At 43.1% G+C, this 10925-nt stretch overlaps 1 pseudogene; it reads right to left on the reverse strand.

Annotated features, from left to right (window-relative positions):
• Positions 1–43: 43 nt before the first annotated feature.
• Positions 44–1958, reverse strand: LOC112863462 (transcription initiation factor TFIID subunit 9-like; annotated as a pseudogene).
• Between the last annotated feature and the right edge of the window lie 8967 nt (positions 1959–10925).

Genomic DNA, 10925 nt, shown 5'->3' on the forward strand with positions numbered 1-10925 from the left:
AGACCAAGTATACATATTACGTGTTACACGCACCAAGGCTGGATTATAAATGATCATAGTGGTCAGCATCATCATCATCATTATTGTCACCTTCACATTTCATTTAATACCTTTGAAGATTCATTGGCAGTATCTTGTGATAACAACATATTAGTGGCAATGGATTAATCGATCATTCTTTTTTTAAAATTTCTTTAAGTTTACTTATTTATTTTCAGAGAGAGAGAGAGAGAGTGCGAGCAGGGTAGGGGCAGAGAGAGGGGGAGAGAATCCCACGCAGGCTCTGCATTGTCAGCACAGAGCCCACTGCAGGGCTCAAACTCATGAACTGTGAGATCATGACCTGAGCCCAGATCAAGAGTCTGTGGCTTAACCAACTCAGCCACCCAGCCACCCCGGGATTAATCAGAACATTCTGATTAATCAGCAACATCTGCTGATGTTGTAGGAATTGAGGCTTTCACATCTGGGAACTGTGAAGTGGGCATCTGTATGGCAATCCCTTGCCTTATGAGGGACATTGGAGTCCCTACCTTAGCTGAAACAGACATGATTTGTGGGGTTGGTGTGCCTATAGTGGGAGTACTTGGGCTGCTAGCAACTGAACCAACATTTAGCCATGGAGCTATTATTCTTCCTGTAGAAGTAGTTGCTTTTTTTGGTAGAGGCTTAAGTGTGTAGTTTGGAGCAGTCAAGCAATATTGATCAAATGGCAATCTGGGGCCTGAATATGGCTTGATCAATGGAAAAGAGGTTTAATTTCTTTGCCTGGCAATATCTAATAAAAATTCTCCTGGGGGAGGAGAGGTAAAAGACTGGTCAGAGCAACACTGGATTGCCAATTGCACATTATCTGCATCAACAATAGCTATCTTAGCATGACTTCAATAAATTTTTGCATCATTTAGAATTGTGGTCACAAATTATAAGGCAAACTCCAACACCTGATTTGTAATTCTCGCCTCACATCTGTAATCTCCATATCCTTCAATATTTCAGCCATTATCTGTGCATCTTTTTATTTTATTTTTATTTTTTTTAACGTTTTATTTATTTTTGAGACAGAGCGAGACAGAGCATGAACAGGGGAGGATGAGAGAGAGAGGGAGACACAGAATTTGAAACACGCTCCAGGCTCTGAACTGTCAGCACAGAGCCCGATGCGGGGCTCGAACTCACGGACTGCGAGATCATGACCTGAGCGAAGTCGGACGCTTAACCGACTGAGCCACCCAGGCGCCTCCTATTTTTAAATGTTTATTTATTATTGAGAAAGCACAAGCAGGAGAGGGGCACAGAGAGAGGGGGACAGAGGATCTGAAGTGGGCTCTGCGCTGACAGCAGTGAGCCCGATATGGGGCTTGAACTCACAAACCACGAGATCATGACCTGAGCTGAAGTTGGATCGACTGAGCCACCCAGGTGCCCTACCTGGGCATCTTAAAAAAAAAAAAAAAAAAAGTTTTTGGGGGGCGCCTGGGTGGCTCAGTGGGTTAAGCAACTGACTTTGATTCAGGTCATGATCTCACAGGTTCGTGGGTTTGAGCCACGCATCGGGCTCTGTGCTGACAGCTCAGAGCCCCTGGAGCCTGCTTGGGATTCTGTGTCTCCCTCTCTCTCTGCCCCTCCCTCGCTCATGCTCTGTCTCTCTCTCTCTCAAAAATAAACATTAAAATTTTTTTTTAAGTTTTTTTTTTTTTTTTTTTTTTTTTGAGAGAGAGAGAGAGAGAGAGAGAAAGTATGTGCCTGTGTGAGCAGGGGGAGGGGCAGAGAGAGGGAGAGAGAGAAATCCCAAGCAGGCTCTGCACTGTCAGCAGGCCTGATCTCGGACTTGATCTCGTGAGATCATGACCTGAGCTTAAATCAAGAGTCCGATGCTTAACTGACTGAGCTACCCAGGCGCCCATCTGTGCATCTCTTGGCATGCCCTTGGGAGAAGCCGTCTCACCAGACTCCATGATATCCAGTCATCAGACTTCTTGAGCTAAATCACCCACATGAGTGTATTTCAGTCCCGTTCTTTTTTTTTTTTTTCAACGTTTATTTATTTTTCGGACAGAGAGAGACAGAGCATGAACGGGCGAGGGGCAGAGAGAGAGGGAGACACAGAATCGGAAACAGGCTCCAGGCTCTGAGCCATCAGCCCAGAGCCCGACGCGGGGCTCGAACTCACAGGACTGCGAGATCGTGACCTGGCTGAAGTCGGACGCTTAACCGACTGCGCCACCCAGGCGCCCCTCAGTCCCGTTCTTGATACAAGTTCTTTGCCTGGCATGGTTTTCCCCACTCTGGGCATAGCTTGCCTGCCCCACTCTCCAGCTCTGCCCCAACATGTGCACTGACTAGTGGACAGAATGTTCAGCATTTTCCTACCTTAATTTGTGTAATAAATGAGAATTATGTATTCTTTGAAGCATTCCTCTCTTTCTTAGACTCTGATATTGTGCTACTTTCATAATTTGAATTGAGAAACATTTCAATTTCTTATATGCTCTGAAGTCAACTTGAATAAATGAGAAATAATCTGTTCCTTGATGGTCAACTAGAACTCATCTGTTTATAATTTTCAGCCTGTTACCTTTTATTTTTTTTTATTTTTTATTTTTTAAATTTTTTTTTTCAACGTTTATTTATTTTTGGGACAGAGAGAGACAGAGCATGAACGGGGGAGGGGCAGAGAGAGAGGGAGACACAGAATCGGAAACACAGCCTGTTACCTTTTAAAATTGTAGCTCAATAACAATATTTTTAGTTTTCCTATCGTTAATGCTCTATTTGGTCTTCTAATTCTTCTTGGACTAATTTCAGCCACTCGTTTTTACCAGAAAACATACCAGAAATTATGGTTTTTAACTGATAAAGATGTTGATATCAGAACAGTCATGAATTTGGTATTTATTTTTGGGCAGTGAAAACCCAGCTAATATCAAAGGCCGCCCTTGGCCTGCCGCTAATAGATTATCACCTGCAATCGATTATCACCTGAATGAAAGATGCACTGAAGGCAAAGCTTTGGGGAATCAAATGGTCTCTGCTACAGAAAAGCATGAGAACAGGGGGCTTTGGGAACTACAGTGAAGAGGAGTTTCTTTCTGGACAAAGACAAAATTGTCGAGCTCAATACCCTACAATTTTGGCTCAAGACAAGTCCCAAACCATTGACTTTCTGTGTCTAAGAAAAATAATTTACCTCTTACAGCCATGGGACTGTGTATAGTGGAAAATCAAATCCAAAGCGTGGTGCTGGAAATTATCGTAGTACAATGTCAGGTGTATCGACAGCTTTGCCAGGCCTCTTGTGTGAATGCTGGCGCACTGACCAGAAAAGAAAGCATTCAGATGACGTGAAGCATTCAAAATCCTACCCCCTTGAACCTCCCTCGCCAGCAGAAGTTCCTCTTCCTCTGCTGAGGTTAATGAGCGACTCCTGATAATCCTTGTCAACAGGAAGAAGTAGTGACATAGTTCTGTGAAAGGCTTCTGTTGACCCCTTCTGGTAAATCAAGAATGTGCCAGGATCACAGCATCTTAGATTCAATGAAATAAAACCAACTCCATGAAAATACATTGCAAGGGTGTTTCTGGAGGTTCAGTGTTCTAGTGAGTGTCACAATGTCCCCTCTCAAGTACATGTTGCTTCACCTTATACCCTCCTACCATATGAAATGGGAAGAGTATCATATTTCATTGGTTCACATTAAAAAAAATTTATTAAAGTAAAATTCACATAAGTTAACCATTTCAACGTGAACAATTCAGTGGCATTTAGTACATTCACAATGTTTTTTCCTCACATTTTAACATCTCAGACATGAGAATTCATCTTGTAATGAATGGTATGTTATGGTTTAATTGATAGTGCTTTTTAAAAAAAACTTAAAAAAAAGTTTTATTTATTTATATTTGAGAGAAGGGTGGGGGGGGGATAGAAATAGAGAGAAAGAGAGAGAGCCCCAAGTAGGTTCTGCACTGCCAGTGCGGAGCCCAATGTGGGACTTGAACTCATGAACTGTGAGATCATGACCTGAGCCGAAATTAAGAGTTGGATGCTTAACCAATTGAGCCACCTAAGGGCCCCTAATTGATAGTGCTTTTAAAAATCTTCGTAGTGAAATATGAACGAAGGGACACCTTTCAGTTGATGGTGACTTAGATTAGTAGAAATATGGTACTTGGTGGTCTTAGATTTTTAAGGAGCATACATCATATCTGGGTGTCTTTCACCCCACTTATTTACTGAGTGACCTGAAAGGCTGTCAGCTTTGGGAAGAATCCAGAACAAAGGAAAACTGTCCAGTTGGTCTAGGCTGCAATGTGAATAGGCCCCCTTGGTTTCCATGACCCACCAGATCCAATCATGTTGATATCACCATGCTGATGGAGCAAGCCCAGAAGGAACATTGCAGAAGAAGCCCCTGGGATTTATGAAGAAAGCTGTGCACTGTTTGGCAAATAACTGATCTTCCTTTGAGAAACAGCTTTATTTTACTATGGGGCCCTGATAGACACTGAATGCTTGTCCATGGGACAATCAGGTGACCTTGCAAACTGAACTGCCCAACACAGCCTGCAAACTATTTGTCCACTATAAAGTCCTTAGTGTCCATAGCATTCATCCTCAAGAAGAAAGGATATAAATGAGTCCAGACCTAAGCTCGTTCTTTTTTGCTACCCATCTTTTGACCAACATCTGTGGTCTCAGGAGGCAGAGATTGTCTGAATGGATGAAAAAGAGCAAAACTCAAATATCTGCTATGTATAAGAGATGCATTTAAAATGTAAACAAACTGGGGTGCCCGGCTGACTCAGTTGGTAGAACATGTGACTCAATCTCAGGGTCATGAGTTCAAGCCCCACATTGGGCGTGGAGTCTATTGAGGAAAAAATTAAAATGTAAACATACCAAAAAGATGAAAGAAAATAGAAGGAAAAAGGTATACCATGAAAACAGCAAGCTTGTGAAGGCTGGAGTGGCAATAATATCAAATAAAGTATAAGACAAATACTCTTACCAGAGATAAAGATATTTCATAATAACAAATGGGTCAATTCACCAGAGAGATATAACAATTATAAATGTGTATATGCCTAATAACAGAGATTCAAACTACATGGAACAAAAAAAGGACAGAATTAAAGGAAGAAACAGATGATTTCACAATCATAGTGAGAGATTTTAACCCCCTCTCAGCAATTGATACAATAGACCAAAAAAATCAATAAAAGCAGATTATTTGAACAATACTGTCAATCATCTTGACCTAATTAATATTTACAAAACTCTATACCAAACTAAATGTGTCTACACCAAATGTGTGAGACACACATTTTTAAAGGTATACATGGTATGTTCACCAATGGACCATATGCTGGGCCATAAAATAAATCTCAATAAATTTAAAAGGATTAAAAATGTATAGAACATTTTCTCTGGCCACTGTGGAATTAAATTAGACATCAATGATCATAAGAGACCTAGAAAACTCTCCAATATTTGGAAATATAGTAAGCCACAGAGTTCTAAGTAATCCATGGATCAAAGAAGCAATCACAGGGAAATTAGAATGATAATGAAAATGGAACATAATTTGCAGGATGCAGCTAAAGCAATATTATGGTGAAACTTACAACATCAGGTATTAAGAATGGAAAACCCCTTACATTCTATCATGGAATGCTGACTTGCATCCCCACCTTTATGGTTCAGGGAATGGGATCATTCTCAGTTCATGTCAGGCAGTTCCAGTCTCATAGTTAGGTTTCGTGGTCAGGCATTCAGTTTCTACGAGGCCCAGGTGTAAGCCAGAAACTGCTTCGCAAGTGGCAGCCAGTCATTTGCAGTCGGGATCACAGCCTTACTTCAGAATCCTGGGTGCCCAGGCTCTGATTCTCCTACTGGGATCGCTTGAAGGTATATATAAGATCTTTGTCACAAAATACTTCCCAGACCATTGGGTCTGTTGAATAGTCAGGCCCAATTGCTAACACAGCTTGCACGGCGACCTGGATCCACTGGAGAACCCCCTTTTTGAGCCAGGATCCTCTCTAAACTTCCAGGTTACCCGGTAAATGAGCCAGAGCAACATGCCCAAATGTCGTACACGTGGCCTCCAAACCCAAAGAGGACTGCCGAGCTTTGTAACCCTTTCTTTGAGGTGGGTGGTACAAGGTGTGATGTCTTGCCTCTGACTTTGATTCTGATTTATTTATTTAGTTAATTTAGAAAAGAAGAGTTGACTCGCAAAGAAGTTTGTAAAGGACTCCAGACTTTAGAAGGACTGGCTCGCCAATACAAACATCTATCTATGTATCATCTATCTATCTATCTATCTATCTACTTTTAAGTTTTATTTTATTTATTTTGAGAGAGAGAGAGAGAGAAAGAGAGAGAGAGTAAGTGGGGGAGAGGCAGAGAGAAGGAGAGAGAGAATCCCAAGCAGGGATTCAGGGCTTGAATGATGCAGGGCTTGATCTCATGACCATGGGATCATGACCTGAGCCGAAATCAAGAGTCAGACGCTTAACCCACTGTGCCACCCAGGCACCCCCAAACATGTATTTGAAAGAATAAAAATGTCTTAGATTGAGCGGTTATAGCAGAACTACTACAGAGTTGGTGGTTTAAACAGAAACTTATTTTATCACAGTTCTGGGAAGACTGCTTTGCCAAAAAACAAAAAACACACAAAAAAACCAGAACCTTATCATAGTTCTGGGAAGACTGCTCTGCCAAAAAAAAAAAAAAAAAAAAGAATTAGAAGCCAAATGGCATCAAACAGTCTGGAGTGACAGAGTGAGAGTGGAGTGAGGGAAGGAGCCAGGAATACACTCTGGAAAGCTGATAACTGTCAGTAGGAAACCGGCCAGGGAAGGAGAAGAGAGATACATGCAAGAGTGAGAATTCCAAAAAAGTTGAAATGGTGAGGGGAGAGAACTCCCGAGAGACCCGGAGTATGTGGAGGTGAGGGGGCCAACAGCAGTCTTTTCCTTTGTGGCAGATGGGGCAGGAGTGCCCACTCAGCTGCAGGTCTGGAGACTCGGTGCTGGGGATTTGGGGGCTGCCCAGAGAGCCCCCCAAGAAGGCCTCACTCCACTATCAGATTGCTTGGTGTTGGTGTGGCTTGTGTCCTTCAGCCATTCTCAGAAGAAGTCTTCATCTTTCTTGATCACAAAACTGGTCAGGGACCACACAGTCTCCATCAGAGCCCCTGTCCCCCAGCTTCTTGCCCCAGACTTCCTGGTCCCAGCCAGTTCCCCACGGGCTTCCCCCCCCCCCCCCCCGCCCGGTGTCTCTGCCTGAAGTCTTGGTGCCTTAGGAAGGCAGCATCTCGATCAGGCCTAAATGGCAGCTCCAGTTCCTATCTACTTTGTTTCTTCTTATTGAGGAATAACTTCCGTACAACAAAGTGCACAGTTCTTTTTTTTTTTTTTTTTGAGAGAGAGAGCGAGAGAGAGAGAGCGCGTGTAAGCACCCAAGGAATGGGGTTGGAGGGAGGGGAAGATTCAGAGGGAGAGAGAGAATCCCAAGCAGACTCTGAGATGTCAGCGCAGAACCTGAACGGGGCTCAATCTCACAAACCACGAGATGATGACCTGAGCCGAAATCAAGAGTCAGATTCTTAACTGACTGAGCCACCCAGGCATGCCCAGGCGTGCCCAGGCACACCGAAGTGCTCAATTCTTAAAGGTACCAGCTGAAGGCAGCAATCGTGTTTGTCTTTACTGCAGTATACTCAGGGCTAGCACAGGGCCTGGCTAGAGGGCTGCACTTCTTCCTTTTCTTTTTCTTTTTTTTTAGGTTTTATTTATTTGAGTCATCTCTACACCCAACATGGGGCTCAAACTCACAACCCGGAGATCAAGAGTCGCATGCTCTTCCGCCTGAGCCAGCCAGGCACCTCGAGTACCACACTTCTAAGTGGCTTACAGTAAGCACTAGACAATTTGTTGAGTGAATTAATGAACAAAGCGGAATCAATTTACATTCTCATCAACAGGGGAGGTTGGTGGCCACTTCAGTAATACCCTTGTCAAGAACAGGTATCACAAGTATTATTTTATGGTTTTACCCTCCCTAATAGGCAAAAACTGGGTATCTCATTACAGTTTTTGATTTTTCATTTATTTGAATACCAGTGATACTGCATGTTTAGCTGTCCATTTATTGGCGGTAGCACTTCTGTGACTTTCCTAATCACGTTCTTTGCCCATTTTAAAAAGTGGAAAAATTTTCAATGAAAAAGACTGAAGTCTTACCATTTGCAACAAGGTGGATGGAACTAGAACGTATTATGCTAAGCGAAATAAGTCAGTCAGAGAAAGACAAATATATGATTTCACTCATATGTGGAATTTAAGAAACAAAACAGATGAACCTAGGGAAAGGGAAGCAAAAATAAGTTAAAAACAGAGGAGAAAAACCCTAAGAGACTCTCGAATACAGAGAATGAACTGAGGGTTGCTTGTGGGGTATTGGGTGGGGGGGGGTGGGTTAAATGGGCGATGGCCATTAAGAAGGGCACTTGTTGGGGCGCCTGGGTGGCTCAGTCGGTTAAGCGTCCGACTTCAGCTCAGGTCACGATCTCGCGGTCCGTGAGTTCGAGCCCCGAGTCAGGCTCTGGGCTGATGGCTCAGAGCCTGGAGCTTGCTTCCAATTCTGTGTCTCCCTCTATCTCTGCTCCTCCCCCGTTCATGCTCTGTCTCTCTCTGTCTCAAAAATAAATAAACGTTAAAAAAAAAATTAAAAAGAAGGGCACTTGTTGGGATGAGCACTGGGTGTTATATGTAAGTGATGAATCACTGGGTTCTACTCCTGAAACTGTTATTACACTATATGTTAACCAACTTGGATTTAAATTTTTTAAAAAGTGGGAAAGTTTGTCCTTATAATAAAATATATTATATATAACATATTATATGTAGTAATATAATAAAAGTGGGAAGATATTCTTTATAATTAACCTGAGCAAGACCAGGCCAGATTGAGATGTTCTGGATCTTGATCACATCACATACAGACTGCCTCCCCTCTCCCAGTTTCTTTTGTTTGTTTGTCTGAAGTTTATTTTATTTTGAGAGAGAGAGAGAGAAAGAGAGAGAATCCCAAGCAGGCTCTGCATTTAAAAACAAAACAAAACAAAACAAAACAAAACAAAACAAAAAACTAGGCTGTGGCCAAGAAAGGATGATATTTGATTGCCCATAGGATAAAACCTAAACTCCTTTCTATGGACCACGATGCCTCCCTCTGATTTCAAGTCTTCCTATTCTCCCACTCCTCACTCATCACCCAACACAGCGGACTTTTTTTTTTCTTTTTAAGTTTATTTATTTATTTTGAGAGAGACAGCACGAGTTGGGGAGGGGCAGAGAGAGAGAGGGAGAGAGAGAATCCCAAGCAGGCTCCATGTTGTCAGTGCAGAGCCCGACACAGGGCTCTAATTCACGAAGCCACAAGATCATGACCTGAACCAAAACCAAGAGTCAGAGGCTTAACTGACCGAGCCACCCAGGCGCCCCTGGACTTTTTTCTTTATGTGCTTTTTACATATGGAATTCCTTCCATTTTAGGGATGCGAGACTTGTTATTCCTCCTGTCTGAAACATTCCTTCCCCAGGTATGCTGTGGCTATTTCCATCATTTAACCCTCAGCTCAGATTTCAAGTTTCCAGAGAAACCTTCCCTGACCGTACTACATAAAGTGGTCCCTCATCCTATTACCCTATTTTATTTTTTTCACAGCTCCTGTCACCATCAAAATTTACACCATTTCATTGTTTATATGCTCAGTGTTTCTCTTCTTTCACTAGATATAAGCCCTACCATGAGCCATTTGTATCTCATTCACCCACTGCATCCCTAGAGCCTAGAACAATGCCTGATATATACATACATTTATGTACCATGATTCTCATAGAAATAAATCTATAAGAGGAGATAGATATTAAACAAATAATTACACAACCAACTACAAGGCAGAGGTGTAGGACTCCTTCCCATTGCTCTTTCCACTTCTGGCTCCAAGGGCTATTCCCTTTCCTGTGGGCAATTTCTGCAGCAGGACCCTGGCTTCTTCTAGACACTGTTTAGAGCCCAGAGGATTCACCCAGAAATCAGGTCTCAGGAAAAGGGTAAAGTTTCTACCTCCAGGCCCATTTCTCCATAGTTTTGGGGTCTAGGTAGGCTTGAGGCTGCAGCTGCTACACCCCTGTCCCCTCCAAGCCAGAACAGGCTACCACACTGATAGCTAACTTGTGCAGGCTGTCTGCTCCTCTAGTCCCTGCTGGGTTCTTTGTCAGGCCTTGGCTTGGAGTCTGGTTTCCTTAATGTCTTACCAGGCCCTGACTCCACCCTCCATGCTCATTGGCCACGTGTCTTCCATGTTTGCACGCTGGTTTGCAGAGGCTGAAGTTGGGAGCTGTTTACCCTGTCCCTTCCGCCCTTCCTCAGGGCCTCCAGTTCTAGATGTCTCTCTCTCCAGGGAGATTAGTAAGTTTCTTACTTTGAGAGAGAATTCTTCCAGCTGCTCCCTGCTCAGGGCCATATTCTTGGGCCTTTTGGTAACCCACTCTAGTGCAGTTAGCTCCCGGACTGGTGATGTTCTAGGGAGCTGGCTCCAGGAAATCCCCACGAGAGGGGAGCTCCATCAGAGGAGGTGCAAGTGAGGGTCCAGACCTCACTCCATCTTGGCAGCCATCCTGGGATGCTCCACCTTGACTAGTTTATCTCTTCATCTCCGACGCTTAGCACAGTGCCTGGTATGTACTTAGGAACAAGGGCCATTAATACCACTAATTAATTTAATACAAAAAAATTAAACGTGCCAGGCAATTTGCTGTTCTGCAAGGATTATCGGTGCTTCATTTAAGCAGGTACCATTACAATTTCCATTTTACAAATGAAGAAACGGGTTCAAAGGAATTAA

Source organism: Puma concolor, chromosome C1 (genome assembly GCF_028749965.1).
Source record: "Puma concolor isolate L17-30 chromosome C1, mPumCon1.1.hap2, whole genome shotgun sequence".
Classification (NCBI taxonomy): Eukaryota; Metazoa; Chordata; class Mammalia; order Carnivora; family Felidae; genus Puma; species Puma concolor.